The sequence below is a fragment of the Podarcis filfolensis genome, assembly GCF_964270895.1.
Source record: "Podarcis filfolensis genome assembly, chromosome: 2".
Lineage (NCBI taxonomy): Eukaryota > Metazoa > Chordata > Lepidosauria > Squamata > Lacertidae > Podarcis > Podarcis filfolensis.
The window spans coordinates 26406582-26433321 of NC_139605.1; the positions used below are offsets into that span (position 1 = coordinate 26406582).

Genomic DNA, 26740 nt, shown 5'->3' on the forward strand with positions numbered 1-26740 from the left:
AATTTCTACCTTGATATTTACCACACGTTGCTGTGATGAGGAAACATAGGGCATTTTCTAAAGGTACCAGGAAGGATTTCTTAGCTGTGTTGTGTTGTTGTTGTTGTTGTTATACCTCGCCCTCCCTGGCCAGGACCAGGCTCAGGGCAGCTAACATCAAAGTATGATACATTAAAAACATAAATCAAACAATAGATTGAAATACAGTTTAAAATCAAATTTGGAGCAGAATAAAATCATATGGCAAACCACGGATTATAACTATAGGGGATGGGAACATTGAGTGCTCACCAGGCCCAACTGTATTTAGCAAGCATTGGGGGAAGATGTACTTGTAGAATTTTAGCCTGGATATTTTATATCCTCCCCCACCCCCCACAATGCCTCTCACCCTGTTTTGTGACATTTGTGTGCCTATACATAGCCATTTTCTAACTAGAAGCCCTAGAACCTTCTACCACCTGGATTGCTCATTTTAACGGCACGATGCGATTCAGCCAACTTACTCTTATTCACCCAGGGTCATAACTAGCCAGCCAGCCAGTAAGTAAGTAAGTAAGTAAGTAAGTAAGTAAATCTCTCTCACACACCTCCTTCCCTCTGTCTTTTTCTGTCCCTCACACTGCCATACTCCAGCTATCATTTTCCAGCTAACTCTCCTCTGCCATGTCACTCACTCTCATAACAGTCAGCGTTCCACTCAATCCTTCCACTTATCCTTCTCTCACGACAGGTTTCTACTGAGCATGTGCATGCAACACTCTTAGGAAATCCCCTTGACTAACATTGCCCACAAAAACACCTTTAAAAAAATTAGGCACATGTTACACAACTTGTGGGTCATAGCGCACATACTAGATGTTCCCCTTGACCTAACACAACCACCTGCTTCTCAAAAAATCACAGGGCAATTTGAGAAATCTCTTCCCCGCCCAAACCACCTCAGCAAAAATCTGTGGGAGGAAAATGAGTGCTCTCTTTCAAATGGCTGAAGTCTCTCCTCAAAAGTTAAACCCATTCAAAATAAGGTATCTCCAATCCTTTCCACCCCAGATGTGGCATGGGGTCACTCTCAGACATACCTCCTACACGGCCAAGTTTCAAATCAGTCACTAGAATTCATTTTTAACTGCGATGTGTATAACCTATTCCCTGATTTCTTATTAAAATGGCCAACTTACCCTTAACATAGGACTGCAGCTGTGGCCCTGTAGCCTAGTTAAATAGAACAAGGAAGGTTCCGGAATCACCCCAGCTGTCAGGCCTGAGATCCTCCACCTTCGCTGCCACTTCCTCCTGACAAGTGCATCCCTTCCACCACCAGGATGGCACTGTGTCTGCCCACCCCTGTGTGCCACTGTTGCAAACCGGTATCACTTTGCCTCAGTTTATTATCTATTTCTTCCCATAAGACTGTCACATTTTCCTGGACTTGCTGCTTCTCTTTCTAATAATCTGAATGCTTTCCTCCCTAAGAGCATTGAAATTTATTGTATGCTTATAACACCCTTCCTCCCACCCCCGTGGTTTTATATTTTTCTAAATGTACAACAAACGCGGGGGGAGTAAGCCAGGTTATCGGAGCTTTTCATTTTCTTTCTCCTAAATTTGGATGTGCTGCTTAAGTCCACGGATTGTTGTTAAATCTGTTGCGTTTGTTCTCTCCCCTCTCTCTTTCTTTCTTTTTAACTAGGAGTTAGGACATCAAAGGATGCACATGACTTCTGACTGGGCGTCTCAAGTTTATGATTTTGTTGGCTTTTGATACCCCAGAGTGCTTTGCACTTTTGCCTGCGTGCTGTTACCCTTATGTCTGGCAAAGCTTGCCTCTCCACATCCTTGCATGGGAGGCAGATGGCAACTGCAACGGTCGCTGCAAAAAAGATCTGCGAGAATTTCGAAGGCTGAATCGTCTGATGGGAGTTGAAAGGTATAAAGGACAGGATGCAGTTGCTTCCCAACACAGATCTGAAACAAATCCTAGAACTGGACCAGCCTGTTCAGTTGGCTGGAACCGCAAGGATAATATTTTGGACGTAGATCAAGAGCAAAAAGATATTAATGGGTGTTAAATGTTCCCGGGCTACAGATGCCTACCCAGAATGCTCTCACAATTCACCCAGTGAGCTTCATGGTTTGAGCCCTGGCCTCTCAGGTCCTAGTCCAACACTTCAACTACTACATCACACTCTCATGTTGGGGCTATTCCAGTAACACAGGATTTTGTTACAACCACAGTGACTTCAGGCCACTGCGAGAGTGCATCATCTCCAGGAAGAACATTATGGCATCCATTGGTCATAGAAGGAGCTACAGGGAGTTGCTTTTCCCCTGCTTGCAATAAAAGAATCCTCTGTTCCAATCGCCGCCTGTTCTAGAACGGTAGAACCAAAGGGGAGCACATACACTGGACTCTGAAGCCAGCCAGGGTACTACACCCATTGCCTTCCAGGAAGAACATCATGGCAAGGGAAAGACCAACCTGGCTCTATTCATTGGCCAGTGAAGGAGCAGCTGCTCCAGTGTTTGCTTCCCTCTTCCCTCTTCCCTCCTGAATCGTGTCTATTAGATTGTGAGCACACAGGCAGGACCTGTCTTTTAATACATGTACTGAACTTGGAAAATGTTAGGTGCTTTCTGAAAGGAGGAGAAGGAGGAGGACCTTTTCGCAACAAATGACTTTGACAAGAAGAAACACTTCTTTAGAAAGGCACTGATGGAGTCAAAGAGATGCTGGAAGAGGAGGAGGAGTTATTTTTCTAGAAAAGAGGTGCCGGAACTCACCATGAACTTATAATGGCAATGGCGCCCACCTGAGAGGTGCCAGAACTGAGTTCCAATGAGTTTTGCCTGGGGAAAATCCATGATGATGATGATGATGATGATGATGATGATGATGATAGGGGCACCCCAAACAAGTAGCCGCCTGTCTGTTTTCTTTGAGTGCTAAATAATAAATATATCTTTGCAGTCTTCATAGAACAAGCAAGTGAAGGACTTCCTGTTTTGAGTAATTATTTGTGTTCACACTTGTCTCCTAATTTTCAAGTACGATTCATGTAAATCAGGGTGGGGGGTGTACTACAATAGTCTACTGCAGGCACTCCCAAACTTGGCCCTTCTACTGTTTTGGGACTACAACTCCCATCATCCCTAGCTAACAGGACCAGTGGTCAGGGTTGATGGGAATTGTAGTCCCCAAACAGCTGGAGGGCCGAGTTTGGGGATGCCTGGTCTACTGCCTAATGTGAAGTCTGGGGTGATACAACAAAGACTGGTAAAATTGTATTCTAAAAAGCAGATTAAAATTCAGTGCTGTAATAATGGGATCCAATCTAATATATCAGGGAACTCCTGGGCAAAAAGATGGATCTCTTCAAGGCATCTGAAGCAACTGATGTATGATTCCTCATGTTCGGCAAAGGGATGGGCATTCCATAGTGCAAGAACAATGGCAGAAAATGCCTGCCATGAGTTATCTGCCCCATCTACTGGATGTGAGCAACATCTGAAAACAAGAAAATCAAATGACTTCAGATACTAAAATAAGGCTCTGTTCAGATGAAGCTCAGTTCTTGCAAAACGAACCTGCATTTGGATCCCCTTGCTTGGAATCATCTCCCAACTTTTAAACACTGAAATCTTGAATAAATGGAGCCTGCATAATACAATCTTTGTTTGAAATTTAGTTGTAAGCTGACGGTGAGCCGAGACTTTTAATAACAAACACCAAGTGTTTTGACATTTTTACCTTTTCCAAGTATTTATGTAAATATTTTGTTTAAGGACTGCAGCATACGGTTAACACAGAACAGTCCACTTTTGAAAAATATGGTACTTTTTTTTTTTTTTTTTGCTTTGGGAGATATTGTTTAATGAAAAGGTTAATTGTGTTTTACAAGGTCGTATGGCTGAAATGGATAAATAAAAGACCTGCCTGCTAGATTCTGTTTTGGAATGAGGTGAGGCAGAAAATTCCATGCCCCTGCCAAACGCTGTCTCTTGCAGGCATGAATTTACTAGCGATTCTGCCTTCCTTCCTAGGGTGCCAAAACCAAGAACATTTCAATATTTTTTATTAAAAAAAAGGTACCAGAAATAGTTTTGTGTTAGTGGCTTTTAGAGAGACCTTTTCGCAACAAATGACTTTGACAAGAAGAAATGCTTCTCTAGAAAGGCACTGATGGAGTTGAAGAGATGCTGAAGGGTACCAAGATCATAGGGATGTGGGTGGCGCAGTGGGTTAAACCACAGAGCCTAGGGCTTGCAGATCAGAAGGTCTGCAGTTCGAATCCCCACAATGGGGTGAGCTCCCGTTGCTCGGTCCCTGCTCCTGCCAACCTAGCAGTTCAAAAGCACATCAAAGTGCAAGTAGATAAATAGGTACTGCTTCGGCGGGAAGGTAAACGGTGTTTCCGGGCGCTGCTCTGGTTTGCCAGAAGCGGCTTAGTCATGCTGGCCACATGACCTGGAAGCTGTACGCCGGCTCCCTCGGCCAATAAAGCGAGATGAGCGCCACAACCCCAGAGTCAGCCATGACTGGACCTAATGGTCAGGGGTCCCTTTACCTTTATTATCAAGTTCATGGCCTCACCAGATCATGTCTTCACTCACATTGGTGTGGATTTAGAGAAGAACATAAGGCAATAAATGAGAATGAGAGGAACAAAGAAAAAAAGAAGAGTCTGCTGGATCAAGCCAATGGCCCATATAGTCCAGCTTTCCTGGAGATGCTACTTAAATGTGACACATAGGAGCAGGCATTGGCTTTTCCAACCTGGTTTTAGGAGGCTATTCAAATGTAAAGAAGCTGAAGCACAACTTAGATAATGTCTAATTTTCCCATTCTGGCTTTTGCTACGATGCTGCAGGTGAGAACCACACACACCGAGTCATTTGAGATTCATTGTGGAGATACCACCCAAACCAGTGTTGCTCCTTGACTGACCAAACTAGAGGTGGGGGTTCTTTCTGGCTGCGACTCACCCCAGCACCAACAAAAGCTAGGCCTGATGCGAAGTGACACTGCTCAGACTTCGTTCCCAAATGTGGAGAGGCTGACATCAAACGCAGGTTAATTTTATTTATTTACTTATTTAATAAATATATATATTTCCAGAGAGAGAAAAATCCTCACAAGGCATGAAACCGAAATAAAATATGGGATAGCTCTTATATGCACATATCATTTAAAGCTCTGAAACAACGGGAGTAGTTAATATTAAAATAGAAAGCACATTAAAAAAAGAGCAATTAGCCCAATTAAACATGGTGTAATCAAAACAAACAAACACCACAAATTTCTACAACCCAGTTAAAACCTTTCCGTAAAAGCAGATACATTTTCAAGGCCTGCTGAAAAAATATGTAGGGATGGGATATTCTACAATTACGTTCATAATACGTTGTGACCTGCTCAAAGATTTATTATTTATTTTCATTCATTCATTTATTTAATTTGTATACCACTCTGTATACCTGTAGATCTCATGGCGGTTCATGACATAAAATCACACTACGAAAAACACAGAATACATAATAAAAAACAAAAACAAAGACAATCCAGTAATCCTCCTTTCTACAACACATTTTAAAAGGGGAAGGGATGTTGATCAGCTCAACCAAAGGCCTGGTTGAAGAGGAACGTTTTCACTTGGCGCCTAAAGGTGTATAATGAAGGTGCCAGGTGAACTTCCCTGGGGAGAGCATTCCATAGATGGGGAGCCACTGCAGAGAAGGCCCGTTCTCATGTTGCTACCCTCCAGACCTCTCACGGAGGAAGCACACAAAGAAGGGCCTCAGAGGATGATCTCAGGGTCTTGGTAGGTTCATATGGAGAGAGATGTTCCTTGGAGTATTGTGTTTCTGGGAAGCTTAAGAACATAAGAAGATCCAGCTGGTTCTGGCCACTGGGCCATCTAGTTGAGCACCCTGTTCTCACAGAGGCAAAGAAGTGGGAAGCCTGCAAGCAGGACCTGAGGACAACACAATTTTCTCCACCTGCAATTCCTAGAAACTGGTATTCAATGCTGCACCAGTGATGAAGGCAGAACCCAGCAAATCATGGCCAGTAGCTACTGACAGCCTTTTCTTCCATGGATTTGTCTAATCCTCTTTAAAAGCCATCCAAGGTGGAATCTACACACACATTAAAAACATTCTGAAAATGCTTTTTAAAAAACTGTTTTTAAAAATACATTGACTTTTCCATAAGGCTCACCATCGACATCTAGTGTCACATTGTATATTGCACTTTAAACACACTTAAAACGTTTCATTTGCAGCTGTGTAGCTGAGTCCCAAGTTGGTGGCCATCACTGCTTTTCATAGGAGCAAATTCCACACTCTTAACTTTCTTTTGTCCCAAATCTTCCAATATTCAGATTCATTAGATCATTCCCTCAGTTCTAGTATTACGGAAAACGAGATTGGGTGGAATATAAGCACACACAGAGATAATAATAATAATAATAATAATAATAATTATTATTATTATTATTATTATTTATACCCCGCCCTCCCTAGCCAAGGCTGGGCTCAGAGCGGCTTTCAAGCAATAATAAAAACAAGTTGAATGATTACAACTTAAAAACAAAATTAAAATACAACATTAAAATACTGAAACATTAAAATATTAAAATGTAGCCTCATCAGAAAAAGAAAAAGAAAGAAAGAAAGCTTTTTATATATTTCAGTTGGTGCTCAGTTCGGTCTTCTTTTTCATATATCAGACAAACTGGAATCAAGTTAACTTATAAATAGCTCATTTTCGTCGTTTAGAATAAGGGAAAGGCTAACCTAATAGCTGCCATTTAATTAATAAATTAAGGAACTGGCACAAATAACACAGAGAATTCCCTACATTAGCAAGGGAATGAACAGATATTAGGTTTTTCTGTTCTAATGGTCTTAAAACGCAGGTGTTGTCAGAGCAAGGCTTTGGGGCAGAAGTCTGGGGCTCTCCACAGCAGAAGGAACAGAAGGGGCCCCAGCATTGCAGGGTGAGCTTTCAACAAGTTGGAGTATGTGAAATAAAAAAACACCAACATCTGCAGAGCTTCTATCAATCCCTGCCATAGAACCATTAAATCTAGGGTCTAAAAATACCTAACCGCCCCATTCCCCTAAACAAAATCAAATTACCTGAAAACTGCATTAAAAGATTTAAGAGGAAAACTCAGTTCTCAAAATCAAACCGAAGACCAAGTGTGGGAAGAGAATTTGCACTGAATGGTGTCTACAGATGGTGGGCAGTGGGGGTAGGTTGGAGAGAAAAATGTGAATCTAAGCTTTTACATACCATATTCTTCCTGGCTTTCCTCATGCTACAGCGGACCATAACCTTAACCCTAACCCTCACCAGCTCTCGTTTTGCCAAAAGAATAGGCCAATTGTCTCGACTTCCCTTCTGCGTGTCTTTGATTTTTGTTCACCAGAGTAGAAAAATAGGAGCACAAATTTCATTTACTGGCTCAGGACCCAGTTACTTGAGACAACTGCCATATCTCTTACATAGCCAGCAGGTCACTGCATTCTGCAGCAGGGTTTCTCCTTAAAGCACATCAAATATCGGAAGTTTGTGCCACACAAACACAGCAATTTGGAGCAGAGCTTTCAGTGCAGCTGCCCCTGTTTGGTGGAACAGCATCCCCGCTGAGATACAACAGACACAGAGTATGAGAACGTTCCAAAAATTATTGACGGCATCGTTGTTTTAGCAAATGTTTCCAGCCAGATTTTGTTTCTGTTTTTTGTTTTTTTAAAAAGCCTGCCTTCAGTAGTTGTGTTTGTACTGCTTTTTTTTAAAAAAAACTATTTTTAGCTGGATTAATGCCATGTTTGTGAATCCTCTTGAGGCGCACGGAAAAAGTGGCTCACAAATTAATAAATAATAGCAAGACATAATTTGCTTACAATTAAATATTGCATTTCTTTTTTTAAACAACAGCAACAACCCCCGAATTACTAGAACAGTAGTAAAATTACAACAATGCAGAAAACTAAATGGCAATTGTAAAATTAAACAGTTTTTTTAAAGCAGTGGGAAAGGAAATTGTTCACAAGTAGGCTAACATCCATGATGGCTGCCATGTCCCTCCATTGTCAGAGGCAGCCATGCTTCTGAATACCAGTTGCTGGAAACCACAGGAAGGGAGAATCCTGCTTGCGAGTTTCCCACAGGCATCCCACAGGATGACAGACTAGAAGGGCCATAAGCCTGATCCAACAGTCTCCTCTCATGCACCCAAGGAAATGGGGGCAATTGGCAGGCCCCCAGCTGGCTCCAGCCCACCGGGCAAACTCTGGTTCTTGGTGCAGCATAAATCTGCAGCCCAGGCTTCAGAAGACTGAGCACACTATTCAGCAGAGAAAGCGCTGCGCAAACAGAAGTGGCATGAGAGGCTGTGCGAGCATATTTACAAGCAGGTTTATTCAGCGTAGATCAGGACAAAAGGAAAACATGTCTGATCTCCTTTGCGTCCAAAGCAACAACAGAAAACTATACACAAACGGAAATTCCCAGCATACTGTGCTGGAATGTGTTACAGACATGTGACATGCAACAATTCCACACGTCTGTCCCTTTAAGGTGGAATGGAATGCTCAACACTTAGGCCAGATCCCAAATAACAAGTTTGAAGAGATCCAGAATGCGGCAGCTAGACTGGTGACTGGGATTGGCTGCTGAGACCACATAACACCAGTCTTGAAAGACCTACATTGGCTCCCAGTACGTTTCTGAGCACAACTCAAAGTGTTGATGCTGACATTTAAAGCCCTAAACAGCCTCAGCCCAGTATACCTGAAAGAGTGTCTCCACCCCCATTGTTCAACCCGGATACTGAGATCCAGCGCTGAGGGCCTCCTGGCGGTTCCCTCACTGCGAGATGTGAGGTTACAGGGAACCAGGCAGAGGGCCTTCTTGGTAGTGGCGCCTGCCCTGTGGAATGCCCTCCCATCTGATGTGAAAGAAATTAACAACTATTTGACATTTAGAAGACATCTGTAGGCAGCCCTGTTTAGGGAAGTTTTTAATGACTGATGTTTTAATGTATTTTTATTCTTTTATTGGAAGCCGCCCAGAGTGGCTGGGGAAACCCAGCCAGATGGGCAGGGTATAAATAAATTATTATTATTATTATTATTATTATTATTATTATTATTATTATTTCCATTTTATGCTGCAACAGTAACACGATTTTGGCAAACCCCATGCCTGCCAAGGAGATAATAGGAGTGAGGAGAAACCTGGCTCCTCCTACGCACATGCAAAGCTTGCAAGCCAGCAACCCAATTTGCCATCTCAGATGGCTGACTCACAAGTAGATCTGCCTGATGAAAGAGCTCTAACTTGCCATACCTCCTCCTCTTCCTTCTCATAGCCGAGTAAGATTGTCTTCCATAAACACGGTTTTAACACTGAGTCCGTAGGTGACTGTGGAGGCGAATACTGGATCCACACGTCCTTCCACAGTGAGGACATTGGTTTCCGGGCGGGAGTTGATCATGGTGTGGATTTGCCAAGCGTGCCTTCGTCTTAGCATGTTTCTCCTTGCCGTACCATGTATTATTCAGCCCAGTGCTCCCCCCCAAAAAAAATAGGTGCTGGTACCCACCATGAGAAGGGACGCGGGTGGCGCTGTGGGTTAAACTACAGAGCCTACGACTTGCTGATCAGAAGGTTGGCGGTTTGAATCCCCGCAATGGAGTGAGCTCCTGTTGCTCGGTCCCTAGCTCCTGTTGCTTGGTCCCTGCTCCTGCCAACCTAGCAGTTCGAAAACACGTGCAAGTAGATAAATAGGTACCACTCCATCAGGAAGGTAAACGGCGTTTCCGTGCGCTGCTCTGGTTCGTCAGAAGCGGCTTAGTCATGCTGGCCACATGACCCGGAAGCTGTATGCCAGCTCCCTGGCCAATAAAGCGAGATGAGTGCCGCAACCCCAGAGTCGGTCACGACTGGACCTAATGGGCAGGGGTCCCTTTACCTTTACCCACCATGAAGTTGTTACAGTATTTGTCACACTTTTTAACAATAACAAAGAGGTACCGGTACTGCATACCCTCGAGTACCCCCAGAAAAAAGTACTGCTTCAGCCCTAGTCTGCCATTCCAAGTGGCATTGTTGCTTATGCATGGAAATGCGGACCTAGAGAGTTAGATCCTCTTTCACAGCCTTCTTAATTTCAAGGTGAAATTAATTTCAAGGTGCCCATACTTTCAAGGTGAAATGAATGCTGGCTGGGGCTGGTGGATGCTGGAGTTCAACAACATATCGAGGGTCACAGCCCTCCACTCAATCTAGCATATCTACTTGCAATGTACTTCAGCCAGACTGCACTTATCTTCAGATCTTTGAGCAGAATCGTGTGAGAAATTCAGTGTCTGCTTTCAACAACAGCTACATCGCTGCCATGATCACAGCTTTTTCAAACACTTCCCCCCTCCCTTATTAGACCACTTGGAAACACTAATTATAAATACTGAAGTGGTTCTAATCTAAGCCTCTTATTCAAATAATTATTTTTCCCCTCTGCTGTTTTTTTTTTTAAATAAATAATGGAAGACAGGATGCCAGTCTGCTATGTTTAAAGGGGTATGTGTGTGTGTTAAAAGTCCAGCAATTTTGCAATAATGGATAAAGGCTTGCAGCTGAATTTACAAAGGCAGGTCATCCAGATGAAATAATTAAGATTCTGGGAGATTTTCTCCCTTGGGAGGTATGTGGGGAATAACTCCTGAAACTAACTGGTATCATTACAATTAATTGCGAAATGTTTTTTATAGGCAGAGTTCAAAGACATGTAATGATTGAAGTGTGTGTGTGATGGGGGGAGTAATACTTCTGAGTGAGAAGACCTCACAAATATTTTAAAATGGAGAGAGATTGTTTAAGGATTCTTTTTATTATTATTTTTGTTATGATTTTCAATTTTATACATTTCAATAATTTTACAATTATTTTAACATTTTCAAAGCTTGACTTTCTTCCCCATCTTTCTGCCGTTCCTTATTTTAAATATTTATTTTAAATATTTTCTGCATATCCAAATTAAGTTAATTTGCTCATTTATTGATCAACTTTAAATATACACTCTTATAAAACTGCAGGTTATTACAATAATCCTGCCAATATTCTTATCTGTTTACAGTTCATTTGTAAATATTCAATAAACCATTTCCATTCTTTTATAATAAGTTTGCTATCTTGATTTCTTCTTTTTCCAGTGAGTTTCACCATTTCTGCGTGTTCCATAAGTTTTTGTATCCATTCTTTTTTTGCTGGGACTTCTTCTTTCCATTTTTCGGCAAGAAACATTATTGCAAGTAACATTTTTACCACTGTAGTTGCATACACGAATACATTTATATACAGTTTGGGTAGTTCTGAACTACAGAACTGTCTAAGGATTCTTTTAATCCTATTTGCTTCCATAAAGTAATAGCCATCAAAAGCCCTTCTCCTCCATGAATTTGTCTAATCCTCTTTTAGACAAATTTGGTGGCCATTACCACCTCCTATGCGACCGAGTTCCATAGTATCACTATGTACTGCCTGAAGAAGTGTTTTCTTTTTTCTGTCCTGGAGTTCCCAATGTTCTGCTTCAAATATCTATATATGTTTTAAATCTATGGATGCTCCTGAAAGAAGAGTGGCAGATGAAGATGATGGACTTTGCAGAACTGGCGAAATCCAAAACCAACACGATCAAGTATTCCAAAAGGATTGAAGTAAATTTATACGATATCTGAAAGATTATTGTAAGCAATTAACATCACTAGCAGGGTTGTCTGAAGACTTGTAATGAGAAACTTTCAATCTTTTTATATTTATTTAAATTTTGAGCCATTCTGTAATGAATTTAATTAGAATTGGAAAACGTATAAATTGCAATGGTATAAAGGTCAGGAGGAGATTGGAGTTGTGGGCGCCTTCAGATTTGGAGGAATTTTGAAACACGTCCTGAAATATCTTCTGGATCTTAGTTTTAACTACGGAGATTTGGCTGTCCTGTCGAGAAGGAACAAAAACATTGCTAGGTGGGAGTTTCCCCGAGATTCACTCTTCAGCATCAAAGGAAGGAAAATAAGAACAAGATCAGTAGAAGACAAAGTAAAGTGCATGTATAAATGCAAAGAAGACTTGCAGAAGGGACTTGGAAAAGAGTTAAGAGCCTCGGACAGAAGATTACCAGGTTGATGGACTACATGGAATTGGCGGAAATGACTGGCAGAATCTGAGACTAGGGAGAAGAGACGGTGGAAGAAGATTGGAAAAAGTTTAAAGACTATTTATAAAAATATTGTAAAATTAATGAGTGTTAGAAAAATGTTGGAATGAAGTTATATGGCTTTAGTAGAAATGTTATAAGGAATTAAGCACAAATAAGTATTATAGTATTAACGGAAAATAAGGTTAAAATATGTTAAGATAATTATATGACAGAAAATAGAGAAAGATGGAAAGGAATTGCTGAAACAATTAATAGAAGTAGAATACAAAAAGGGAGGTGAGAGGAGGTCGTTGAAACAAGGGAATGAAAGATAGGGTATTGAAATGGTATGATGTGTGTTTTAAATTGTTTTTGCTTTGTTTTGTTTAGTTTATTGTGTTAATGTTGTGTTGTGTATTGTTTATATATTGTATTGTATTGTTTTTTCTTTCTTTTATCTTTTCTTTTTTCTTTCCTTTTTTCTTTTTTGTAAGGTTTAAAAGTAATAAAGATTATTTTTTTTAAAAAAAAATAAAGGCTAACTTCGAAAGTCATGAGATGGGAGGGAAGGAAGTTGACAGGCTCTAAAGAGCCAGAGTGGTATAGTGGATAATTATGTTGTGAATGTACAATGGAAAATAAATAAAAAATTTATATATATATATATATATATATATATATATATATATATATATATATAATCTATAAACGCTCCTAAGGCTGCTCAAAAAACAAAACACCCCCCCACAGTAGCATTTAAAACACACACACAAATTTAAAGCAACAATAAAAACAAAGAAGCTGCAATGATTCAGCTAAAAGGCTCCAAACAAGAGGAATGTGTTGGAGGTGCATTTTTTTTATAAAGGAGGGCAATGAGTTGTTTTGTGTGCTGGTGGCATTTTTTTATTAGTTGCGACAGAAGCAAAACATTGTTACAGGGTCTCTGTTCTGTCACTGCGACTGCCATGCAAGATTCCTCACTGGCAAAAAAACAGCCCTGGGCTCAACTCCAGGCCCAGCTGGTCACTTGCAAGGGTCCTGAGAAGGTCAGATGCTCTACACAGCTGTGTGATTTCGTGGAAAGCAATGGTGAGTGTCAACATTCTGAGAGTGGCTCCTTTGCCAAAATGAACTCATTTCTGGCGGAGGACAATATTCCATCTTACATAAAACGTGGGTTGCTACGCAAGCTGCCAGAAGGCAAGGGAAGGTGACGTGAACTCCAGAACCTCACCTTGGACCTTAGCAATGGAGCAAGCCAAGTTCTTTTCAATACCTGGCGGGAAGAGAGAAGCGCTAAGGCCATTCAAGAATATTGGAGCACCTGAGAAAAGCCAGAAATACTATTTGGTTGTCAGCAGTATAAACTGATGATAAAGAACATTGGTTGCGTGTGGAGATAAGGATTCTGACAACGGCGTTCCCCTATGCGTGCTTCATATGTTAATTGCTGGAGGGGTATGGAAGGGAAACACAGTAACATTCACAGGTGGGAATGCAAGCCAAACTATAATATGAACTATTTGTCCAAACTGCATCGGCATTGTGGTTCAAAGGAAACTGTTCCTTGAAAGCAGTACAGTGGTACCTCGGGTTAAGTACTTTATTCGTTCCGGAGGTCCGTTCTAAACCTGAAACTGTTCTTAACCTGAAGCACCACTTTAGCTAATGGGGCCTCCTGCTGCTGCCACACCGCCGGAACACGATTTCTGTTCTCATCCTGAAGCAAAGTTCTTAACCTGAAGCACTATTACTGGGTTAGCGGAGTCTGTAACCTGAAGCGTATGTAATCTGAGGTACCACTGTACCAAAAAAGGAAATTCTCAACCTAACCAGCTGCAGTTGCACCATGGGCCACATTCGGCCCATCAGAAAGCCATCTTCCTCCACTCAAGGCAACCTGCCCATCAACTGACATAGCCAGTCACATCATCTGATGGAAGGTACCTTCTTCTTTAAGCAACAGGACTAAGGAGCCTGTACAAAGCAACCCATCATAGAATCATAGAGTTGGGATTTTCAGCTATGCAATGGTACTCCCCCCCCCTCCCTTGAGGTTCTCCCAACCTTCTGGGGCAGATTTGAAGAGGGCATGGGATGCACATGGAGGAAAGTTCCACTGTGTGAGTGAAATTCCTTAAGATGATGGAATGAGTTGGTTGGATACCGCCCAAGAATGATAGCAGGGACAGGGAACATGCAGCCCTCCAGATGTCTTTGCACTAAAATTACTTTCATCCCTGACCGTTGGCCATTCTCGTTTGGGGCCGAGTCCAATAACATCTGGAGGGCCACAGGTTCCCCATCCCCGGAGTATAGTTTGTAAGCTTTTAGATAATGCACACATCTGTCTGGCAGGCATCGTCTTAGGAAATGAATTTGTGTGCGAGAGAGGAGAGTATGGTTATTTTAAGAAGGTGCTTGCTCTCTCCAGTTCTTAAAAGTACTTGTATTTATACAAACACACACAAATGATTGGGACACTTTTTTCAGTCAATTAGTCAATTATACATTGCAGCCCGAGTATTTAGATTGTGAAGTTCAAACAATGTAGTTGCCAGTTATAATATACCACTTTTGTTTTACATCTAGCAATAGAGTTTTGTATATATATGTAGAAAAGCCGCGGTGTGTGAATTATTGGTTCCTTAGGGGAAAGTTATTTTCTCTCCCCTCTGTATTTAGGAGCAGGGCACTGAATGAAGAACATGAAACGTGGAAGAGAAATATATAATATGATGAATACCTATAATAATGTACTTAGGGTGGAATTCAACATAGCACTAAGTGGGGCATGTGCAGGAGGGGATAAGTCCCAGTCACAAAATGAGACTTTCTCCCCCTCTCCTCGCCTTGTGTGTCCTCCGCATGCCCCTAAATCTGTTCTGGGTTTCCCCCCAACCCTCCAGAGTAGATTTAGGGGACATGGGAGGGGGCATGTGGGGGGAGGAGAGGGGGGAAAATCCTGTTGCATGAGGGGACCCCATTCTGTGCACGCAACAGCTTATTTGAATCCAACCCATAAGAAAAATAAATGACCCCATGGCATGTGATATTTTGTGGTATTTTTAGCTGAGGGCACTTTATCTGCTGTGTAAAAAGCAGATTTTCTTCTTTTTAACAATTAATTTCCCCTCAGATTCTGTTTATTCTATCAAGCCCCAATCCACATATAACACGTACATTGGCTGATTCCTCATTTGTCAACGATTGACAGATGAATATGCAAACGAATCTCACTACAAAGCATTGGGTGAGATCCAACAATGTTGTCCTCAGAGTAGACCCATGGAAATGAAGGAACAAGTTACTTAAGTCTATCAACTTCATTGGGTTCCACTCTGACTTACATCAGTTACAATCCACTGCCTCGGAGAGAAATTGCGTGATGTGGAAGCCCTGCCTGTATAGTTTCATCTGTTATGACTCAAAGAAAGCCATCATGTGATGACGGGTTTAAAATGATAAGCATGTATGTGCAAATGTGACCATAGTTAATGTCCCGTTGTTTTTGCTTTGGGGAGAGTTTGGGCACCTTTTGTGAAGGAGGGAGGGTAGCAGGAACTCTAAAATAGATTTTGAGCTAGTGGCTTAGATTGCCATATAAATAATGAAGAGATTTGAAGGTCTAAGCATTTCCAGATGTTGGAGCAGGTAATGGCTTTGAAACCCATGTTAAATCAGTGCTGGGTTTTTGACCTGCTGGAAAAATGTACTCTGGTGTGACACAAATGACACTGCTTTCAAAAATTATCCTATATTATCCTAGTCCTGGTGAGGGTAACAACCTGGTGAGGGCAGGCAACTTGATTAGCTTCCTGCCTGGATGGCGAGTACATCCCAGTTATTGTCTGTGATTTATGCCTGGAGTCCCTGGGCGTAATCATGCATACTTTGCAGTAGGTTGGGGGACTCCCTGCGCCCAGCAAGGTATGAACTGAAGGAGAAAACAAAGTTCTTCTCAGATTCCGCATCACTAAGTGGTACCCTGCTCTGACAAAGCATCATGATTCTCAAAGCAGGAATCTGTCACAAGCTTATCTTTCTTTCTGCCATTGAGATATGGGGAGGTGAAGAAGAAGAGAAGAGTTTGGATTTGATATCCTGCTTTATCACTACCCAAAGGAGTCTCAAAGCGGCTAACAATCTCCTTTCCCTTCCTCCCCCACAACAAACACTCTGTGAGGTGAGTGGGGCTGAGAGACTTCAAAGAAGTGTGACTAGCCCAAGGTCACCCAGCAGATGCATGTGGAGGAGCGGGGAAGTGAACCCGGTTCACCAGATTACGAGTCCACCGCTCTTAACCACTACACCACACTGGCTCTCACAGGTGAAGAGGTGCAGAGCCTTCAGGACAACAGGCTGAACCCTTTTAGCCAGCATTTCCAGCCAGTGCCATTTTAACAGCCGGTTGATCTCTGTGATGTTGCAATTACTGCTAAAACATTTTTTAGCCTACCTTTAAAAATAAAATAAAACGAGAACTTACTAAAGGAATGGTGCAATAGATTTTTGTTGTTGTTCTTTTTTAAAGGGAATTGTTCCTTCCTCAACTACATTGTTATATCACAGCTACCTACTGTGGATAGGACGTAACAGACAGAACACACACACAAGCTCTCTATATATCCCTGAATTAGGAAAAATTCAGCTGCGATTCTCCACGTTGCTTGAAATGGAAAAGCAAAGATTGGGGGGGCATTATGACTTGCCAACCTTGAAACAGTTCAGGCTTTCAAGCAAGGGTCATTGCAAGTCCTACACCATAGGTAGGCAAGCTAAGGCCCCAGGGCCTGATCCGGCCCAATCACCTTCTAAATCTTGCCTGCGGACGGTCTCAGAATCAGCATGTTTTTACATGAGTAGATGTGTCCTTTTATTTAAAATGCATCTCTGGGTTATTTGTGGGACATAGGAATTTGTTCATTTCCCCCCCAAAAAGATAGTCTGGCCCCCTACAAGGTCTGAGGGATAGTGGACCGGCCCCCTGCTGAAAAAGTTTGCTGACCCATGCCCTACACCTACCAAAGACCCTTTTATCAGAGAAAATAGGGATCAAACCTGCAGTGCCGTAGGAGGCCAGCCAGGTTTTTTTTGCCCTGGGTGAAGCGTCCATTGAGGCTCCCAGTCTGCATGTGTACAGAAATGTCCATGGGGTGTCTGTTCCATACTGGGTCTTTGACCCAGGTGAAACAAAGCCTGGTTTCGCCCCTGAAACCTGGCACCTTTTGTATACAAAGTAGGTGATGTACCACTTAACTCCCCAGCGACCAACTTCTATAAGCCCAGATGAGTCCTTGGTGGGGTCAGTTCTGTAAACTGCATGGCAAAATCCATTGCCAGTGCCCTCCATCCTTCCCAACATCAGGGTCTTTCCAGGGAGTCTTCTCTTCTCATGAGGTGGCCCAAGTATGGGAGCCTCAGCTTCAGGATCTGTCCTTCCAGTGAGCACTCAGGGCTGATTTCCTTCAGAATGGAGAGGTTTGATCTTCTTGCAGTCCATGGGACTCTCAAGAGTCTCCTCCAGCACCATAATTCAAAAGCATCAATTATTCGGCGATCAGCCTTCTTTATGGTCCAGCTTTCACTTCCATACATTACTACTGGGAAAGAGTTGCCAGAGTACTCTAATGCAAATGTGAAATGTCTTTGCACGGTGGGTAAAAAAATAGATATTAAAAAATTCAGTGCATCTTTAAAAAGGTTGGTTGGATTGTTCTCAGAGTACCCTTGTCTGTCACGAAGAAAAGCAAAAAGTTGTGAGTGGGTAGTCTGGTGTTCAGAGGCTCTTCCACAAGTACAAAATAATGCATGATGTGATGGATCGTCTGAAAATCAACTCTGAAAACTCAACTCCCCCATCTCACTTCTGTAATCCTTGGCCCTAGAAACAGTTTTGAACTCTTCAACAGTTGCATTCTTCTCTTCAGCGTGTGAGACCATCCCATATGACATATGTGCTATTTGCGGCGACTGTTTGTCCAAATGAGGTGGTTCGAAGTAAAAAGGCCAACAGATCTGTCTTTTGTAACACTGTGAGCAGCTTGTTAAAATTAGTCGCCCAAACTGCAGGACATCTGTGCTGTCGGGTTTCCAAAAGCACTATCAGTACTGCAGATGAAAGCAATTCCACCCCCCCCCCCCCAATATTCTATTCCCCAGATGGGAAAAGCTGCAAAAAGGCAAGCCTTTGGTTTTGGTGCTGAATAAACTGCAGTCTTTCCTTCTCCCTCCCAACGCCTTTTCTTTTCCTTCTCCTCCTTTGGTGGACAATAAGTTCTCACTTTTTAGTTTTGAATCTCACGGCAGTTATGTGGAGCACTTCTGTTCTCTTAAAATTTACAAGCAAATCACCAACACACTATCCAGAGCAGCAGAAGAGATCTTCCTGTGATATGATATAATAAACATTTCCTTGAGTGATATCCAAGGCCTAGAATGGACAATAATCCCTGCAAATGTCTCTTATTGTGATTGGTAGTAATATAACACCTGTTTATCCTGTCCAGCAGGTGTGTTTGTCTCAGTAGATATCCATGCATAGATGTAAACATCTGAATAGGATGGCTGTGTGTGTAAAATCCAACATGCGTAGGATTGGAAATCAGAACTGAATGTCCCTGTGCAGTTTACTATACGGGCCTACATAAGCAGGATTTAATAATAATAATGATAATAATGATTTATTTATTTATTTATACCCCAGCCGTCTGGCTGGGTTTCCCCAGCCACTCTGGGAGGCTTCCAACAGAACACCAATAGCAATAATAAAAAAGCAACACCATCAAACATTAAAAACTTCCCTTCTAAAAATCGGATAGTTGTTTATTTCCTTGACATCTGACGGGAGGGTGTTCCACAGGGTGGGTGCCACCACTGAGAAGGCCCTCTGCCTGGTTCTCTGTAACCTCACTTCCCGCAGTGAGGGATCCACCAGAAAGCCCTCGGTGCTACACCTCAGTGTCTGGGCTGAACGATGGGGGTGGAGATGCTCCTTCAGGTATCCTGGGCCGAGGCCATTTAGGGCTTTAAAGCACCCATTCTAGTCAAACAATAAACCCATCTCCGGATTCTGGTTGTAGGCTAGGTGACCTGGCAGAGGATCTGTAGGAAGACAGCAAGGCCCAGAGGATGGGAGAAAAGGTAGGTAGCCCTCAGTCAAATCCACAGATCCCAACACACACACACACACACACTTCAATTCAATCCAAATTATGCCACCCCAATCTTCAAAAAAGCAGCAGCTGAAAGCTAAGAGGCCATCACAACAGACAAAGAGGCCAGGACCCCTCTGGTTTCTTTGTCATTTGAGCACTGTCTCTAGAAGCTGTTGTTTACTGCCTGTCTTAAAAATGATTGACTTTGGTCCTGGACATATACTCCCTTGTGTGCCAGACACTGGTGTTCTTTAACCATACTATCCAAACGAGAGAAGGAGTATGAAAGGGATAAATGGTAGCCAAGTGGATTAATAGAGCCAGTGTGGTATAGTGGCTAGAGTGTCAGGATAGGATCTTGGGAGACAAAGGTTCAAATCCCCGCTTAGCCATGAAGCTCACTGGGCATGACCTTGGGCCTCTCAGCGTAACCTACCTCACAGGGTGGTTGTGGAGAACCATGTGTGCACCTATGCAATAAATAATAAACAATAAATAGCATTTTGCACCTCAAGCACCTATGCAATAAATAATAAACAATAAATAGCATTTTTGAGATGTGAGCCAAAATCTGTGCTTTGTATCGTAGCCCAATCACACACTCACATGGGCTCTACAAACAAAAAACGGGTCTATTAATCACTTTGATCCTGGGACTGTTCTGTAGCTGAAAACATGGCTGAAATGTCAGATGTGGATTGCTTCAGCTCAAAATCACTACCTAGACATGTATCTCATTTGGGGAGTGTGTGTCCTAGTGCACTCTAGCCTTCAGAAAATACCAGTGGGAGACATAGCCATGAGCTGGGAATCACAACTACCTGCTCAGATCTTGCTTGTTGGCTTCCCATGGGCTTCCCTGGTTGACCACTGTAAGGACATAATGCTGGAGTAGATGGGCTCTTCTTGTGTGACCAATATTTTCAAAGGCAAACACAGGCATTCTAATGTCTTTGTTTCCCCACAGGAATACAGCCAGAATACTTCCTTTCCTTCACTCCAAAGTGTCCTCTTATCCTCCTAGCAAATCACTGTAAGGCCTGGGACAAATTACCGGTATTCAGAATATTTTTTCCCGGAATCCTAGCTATGATGAAGGAATTGTCTTGCCATAATCACTACAGGAGGAAGCCTAGGGTTTATAGAGATCCACCAGCTAACTGACCTCACGGGGTAAACAGATAGCAACTGTAAAAGCAGTTGCAAAAGAATACACAAGTTGACAAGAGAGGCCAAACTGTATTGACCAAAAATATAGAGAGAAGACAAACCCTTCACTCCAATTATCTCCTTGAGAGCCAGTGTGGCGTAGTGGTTAAGAGCGGTGGACTTGTAATTTGGTGAACCGGGTTCGATTCCCCGCTCCTCCACATGCAGCTGCTGGGTGACCTTGGGCTAGTCACGTTTCTCTGAAGTCTATTAGGTTTGTTGTGGGGGAGGAAGGGAAGAGGAGATTGTTAGCCGCTTTGAGACTCCTTAGGGTAGTGATAAAGTGGGATATCAAATCCAAACTCTTCCTCTTCTTCTTCTGCTTCTTCTTCTGCTTCTGCTTCTGCTTCTTCCTTCCTCCCTCCCTCCCTTCCTTCCTCTCACCACTTTTAGGAACCAATTGCTGTGTGTCATAAAAGCAGAGCACTTAAAAACCATCTGCATATTGTAGATGTGTCACTCACTATAAACACAGCAAGGGCTTTGTATTTATTGCATGTAAAGAAGGTTGGAAATTAAGTTAATATGCCACGTATTGCTCTGTTTGGATGGCATCTGTGCTAGGAACTGCCCTGTCCACCACTCTGAGCACCACTTGGGAGGGTTGTTTGATGGAGGGTCCTACATTCCACAAGATAGTAAGATATGAACAGGGAACCTTTGTGCTCAGGGACATCCCCCTGTCTGCTCACCCATGCAGTCCAGTCTTGGCCCTCGTGGAGCAAAGGTCCCTGAATACCAGGCTTTCTTTTTGGAATTTGGGCCTAAATGTGAAAATTCTCTACCACACAATAAAAGTGGCATTCCTTTGCCCTTTAGCACATCAGTCTTCCCTCGTGAATAGAGCCCCGAATTCTTTGGCTTTTCCCATATGGAACAATTGATCCCTTCAGTTAATTTGCCAAGAGTAATCAGTTATTTCTGCTGGCTATAAATTTTAAACACCGCTAACCTCACCCCCCCACCCCACCCTGCTTTAAAAAGAAAAAAGCAGGAGGAAGGGAAGAAAGCAAAGCAATAAAAGTGGGACAGCAATAAAGCACGCAGCTGTCAGAGTGGGGACGGCTGGTGTAGTTTAGCACCGCAGGGGGAGAAAAAGAAAGAAAGGAGCAGAACGAGCTCCGAAGCCATTTTCACCTGTCGGTTTCCCAGGCCCTGGGGTTCAGCTCTGAGAAGAAGGAACTTCTCAGTTGATTCTTCCGCTGCCATGAGGGTCATTGGGTGTAGCCTGTCCATTTTGTCCTGAGAAACCTTTGGGGTGTTAATGCAGCAGGATATACACTGAAGGAATGCCAGTAAATCAATGCAGTGAACTACACACACACACACACACACACACACACACCCTAGTTCAGGCAAAATACAGTTTCATATCTCTTTGGTAGCAGCAAGTCAGCAGAATAGTATTAGGCTGGCCATTTGTCCTTCTTTGTACAGGACAGTCGTAAGAACATATGAACATGAGAAGAGTTTGCTGGATAAAGCCAATGACCTGCCCAGTCCAATGTCCTTTTCTCACAGTGACTGAACAGCTGCTGTTGTTGTTGTAAGAATTTATATACCGCCCTATACCAGGAAGTCTCAAGGCAGTTCACAGAAGAGATCAACCTTAAAAACCACAATATATATATAATCAAAATGAAAACAACCACCCAATAACACCCCCCGCCCCGTGCTGCTCTTTCAATCCAGATTGAGGCATGCCTCTGTGGCTACTTTATGAACAAGAAGGGGAGATCCAATCAGGATTCCTTGCATCGCATCCTCCCTGGCTATGCTATTATGAGCTTTTTCTGTGGAAGGAATTGTTTGTTTAGAAGAAGAGTTTGGATTTGATATCCCGCCTTTCACTCCCTTTAAGGAGTCTCAAAGCGGCTAACATTCTCCTTTCCCTTCCTCCCCCACAACAAACACTCTGTGAGGTGAGTGGGGCTGAGAGACTTCAAAGAAGTGTGACTGGCCCAAGGTCACCCAGCAGCTGCATGTGGAGGAGCGGAGACGCGAACCCAGTTCCCCAGATTACGAGACTACCGCTCTTAACCACTACACCACACTGGCTCCAGTGTGGGTTGACATCCCCGCTTTTGGGGGCAGTTTTAGAATTTGCTTGAACATACATTGACCCTTATTTATTTTTTTAAAAGGTAAACAAAACGGAACGTATTAACACGTCCATAACTTGATGCGCATATCCGGATGGCGAATTCGTACATTTTGCTAGTGAGAAACCCACAGGCAGGATTTGAGCACAAGAGACTTCTCCTCCACCTGTGCTTTCCAGCAACTAGCAGTCAAGCAGAGCACAATCATCACAGCTAGTAGCCATGGACCACCCTCTCTCTGCAGTCCTCTGTTTGAAGGAGTTCTGGTCCAAGTCCAGTTTAAAGGTAACGGACAATAAGAGGGGTCCTTGCAGTTGCCCATCCACAGATGGGCAGCCGACTGAGCAGGCCTTAAGGGCATGCAGAAGGTTTGATTCCAGAGATCCCCTGGTAGGGAATGCACCTTTTCCCTAAACAGTGGACAGCTGCTGCCAGTCTGTGGAGTACTGAGCCAGATGGACAAATGGTCTGATGCAGTATAAGGCAGCTTCCTATGTTCCGCACATTTAGTAGTGGCTTTCAGGGTAGTGCCAGGGTGCAGCTGCATTGTTTCTGTGGCTTCTCAACACTCAATGTTGCTGTCCCTTGCTGAGGGGGAGAGGGGTTGAGGTGCAGGGAGCTCAGCACATTTGTGTGTGTGTGTGTGTGTGTGTTGGCACATGCAATTTTTTAGAAATAGGTGTTGTCTGTGGTGGACTTATAAAGAAGTAAAGGTTTTCTGAGAAATGGTATATACAGTGGTACCTCGGGTTACAGATGCTTCAGGTTATGTGATTTTGGGTTGCGCACTGCGTGGAACCCGGAAGTACCGGAAGGGATTACTTCCGGGTTTCGGCGCTCTTGCATGCGCAGAAGCACTAAACCTTGCTTTGCGCATGCACAGAAGCGCAAATTGCGACCCGCGCATGCGCAGACGCGGCACTACTGGTTGCGAACAGTGCGGGTTGCAAACGTGCCTCCTGCACAGATCACGTTTGCAACCTAAGGTTCCACTGTAATGAGTTAAAGAAAATGTTTAAAAATACTTTTGTTAAAAAACCAGAAGCCTTTTTATTGGGTATAGTGGGTGAACAGATACCAAGGGAGGATAAAAGACTGTTTATGTATGCAGCAACTGTGGCAAGAATTGTTTTAGCCCCAAAATGGAAAGAGCAAGAAGTACCGATGAAAGAAGAGTGCCAGATGAAGATGGTGGACTTTGCAGAACTGGCGAAGCTGACAGGAAAAATCCGAAACCAGCATGATCAAGTATTCCAAAAGGATTGGAGCAATTAACACCATTAGCTGGGTTGTCTGATGACTTGTAATGAGAAATTTCCAATCTTTCTATATTTATTTAAATTTTGAGCCATTTTGTAATGAGTTTAATTAGATTTGGAAAACATATAAATTGCAATGGTATAAAGGTTAATTTCAAAAGTCATGAGGCGGGAGGGAAGGAAGTTGATAGGCTCTAAGGACCCACGTTAGTATAGTGGATAATGATGATGTGAATGTATAACATTAAATGGAAAATCAATAAAAAATATACAAGAAAAAAAGAAAGAAAGAAGAAAATCAGTGTTCTCTTTACTCTTCTTTTCTGCGAATATACTATATTTTTCGCTCTATAAGACGCACCAGACCACAAGACGCACCTAGTTTTTGGAGGAGGAAAACAAGAAAAAAAATATTCTGAATCTCAGAAGCCAGAACAGCAAGAGGGATCACTGCGCAGTGAAAGCAGCGATCCCTCTTGCTGTTCTGGCCTCTGGGATAGCTGCGCAGCCTGCATTCGCTCCATAAGACGCACACACATTTCCCCTTACTTTTTAGGAGGGAAAAAGTAAGTCTTATAGAGCAAAAAATATGGTATATCTTCTGTTTTGGCAATGTGTATGCGTCCACCCTAGCTGCTTCTGGGAACCAGGGTTCAGACTATTTGAGAACATTTCACTGTCTTGACTATTTGATTCCGACACTGGGGTGGGGGTGGGGAAAGAGAGAGCCACCCTTTTGTTTTCTGTCGTCAGGGTTGGCGGGAGTGGGAGAAAGAGTATGAGGAGAAGTGGGAGAAAATGCAGTGGTTTGAATAATGGGTGAAATGGCAGTGGGTTCTCCCCCCCCCCCCCCGGGATAAAAGCAGCACGATGGGTCTTTTCACAGCCATAGTCCAAAACATGGATTCCTCAAGTCTCAGCACCGCCCGTCTGGAGTCAGTAGCACAAGGAGGCAACAAAAAGCAAATATTGAATGTTAGATTTCATTTGAACAGCAAACAACGGGCCCCTTTTCTCTTTAACAAACATTTCAGGAGACTAAAATAAAGTGAAAACTGGAATGTCATGGTTACCCTGCTGTTGTTTACCTTTGCACATTTTTTCCTCTGTATGAAAATCTCTCGCTTTGTTGTTACATCTAATGCCATTAAAAAAACACAAACCCTTAAAATTTCTATAGGCTTCCTGCACTTTGGAACTCCCCGCCTATTGAGACCAAGCAGGCGTCTTCACTGTACTCTTTTCGACACCTGCTAGAAACATTCCTGATTAGATAAGCCTACCCAGATGTTTAGAAAGTTGACATAATTTTAATCCGTTTCCGTATTTTAACTTCTGTATGTTTTAAAGTACGGTTGCACATTTTTCTTGATTTTGTTGTTTTATCTTTTCGTAAACCACATTGGGTGTGTGTGTGTTGCTTTTTTTTTTTTTTTTACAATCAAGCGGTGTATAAATTTTATGAAATAAATACATAAATTAATTATAGCAACAATTTCTAAATTTGCATCTATGCGTACACATGAATATATTTCATGCAAACCTTCTGCATTCTCTTGGGTTCTTTGTGGGGTGTGTATGATCAATTCCCTCTCTCCTCTCCCTATCCTCCCCCGCCCCCCCGGGCATAAGTGATCACCCAATACAATCTATGCAAAAATCTGTAATATTATGGACTGTTTGAGCATCATGCAAGACTGCGGTGGAGGTGCAAGTGATTTTGCATCTGCCTTGGCAATGTCACACAGAGGTATCCTGTCTGCAGAATGCTCTTTCCGTACTCAGATCCAGCCCTGCTGGGGTGAAGCCAAAGCCAAAACATACATAAATAGTACTGAACTCCTGAGTCACACCTTGAAATCCCCCTGCCAGCTCATTCTCTCTGTTCATGTGAATGCAGGCTAACACAGAGTAGCAACAGCCAGCCAGCACAGGTGCAGCTAGCAGGAAAATGTACTATAATATTTGAGCATTTGCAAGTTGACACACTCATCTCACACACTTCCAAGCACTATTCAGAGCAATTCTGTATTTTTAAAGCACAGAACTTTACAACTGTGAAAGAAAAGGGGTGGGGGAGCCCAGTCCTTTTGTTTCTTCCATAGTTTTTGAAGTTAATTGCTGCAAACAGGGATTTCACTAATCTCAGGGAAAGGGCTGGGCAGCTTTCGAGAGGAAAAACCTTGATAAAAATTATTTCGGCTTACAAAGGAACTTTTATCAACTTCTGTTTCCTCCGGTGCTGCTGATATCTGACAAGGTGGGTGGGGATCTGGAACATGAAAGGCTTATCAAAAGGAAAGACAACTTAGGTTTGGGGTTGAATCCAAAGCACACTGAGCTTAATATAAAGACGCCCATTCATTTGGAGCCGCTTTATGTTACGCAAAATGGCCCCCACTTCCCAAGGGCAAATTGGAGAAGGGCATTGTTTTAGCTTTTTCCTTATGCTATGTTCCATCTTGTACTGTTGTACGCGTAGTCGGATAAGTTGAGCTTGTATCAAAACTAAACTTGAAAGCGTTCTAGCACAACTTGCCTTACGTGGCTCAGGACCGCAAAACCTCAAGGAGTGCCTCTCCCCATATAAACTGACCTGGACTCGGTGTTCATCTTCTGAGGCCCTTCTTTGTGTGCCTTCTACATGAGAGGTCCAGAAGGTGGCAACACAAGAATGGACCTTTTCTGAAGTGGCTCCCCATTCGTGGAATCCTCTCCCTAGGAAGGTTCGCCTTCATTACATATCTTTAGGTGACAGGTGAAAATGTTCCTCTTCAAACATTAATATGTTTGTAGAA

General features: G+C 42.8%; 1 long non-coding RNA gene across 1 annotated transcript; it reads right to left on the minus strand.

Annotated features, from left to right (window-relative positions):
- Positions 1-13092: 13092 nt before the first annotated feature.
- Positions 13093-21831, minus strand: LOC310757519. The gene is made up of 2 exons (XR_014545290.1): positions 21719-21831; positions 13093-13491 (listed from the first exon to the last, which is right to left on the minus strand). It is a non-coding gene; the product is annotated as an uncharacterized lncRNA (long non-coding RNA).
- Between the last annotated feature and the right edge of the window lie 4909 nt (positions 21832-26740).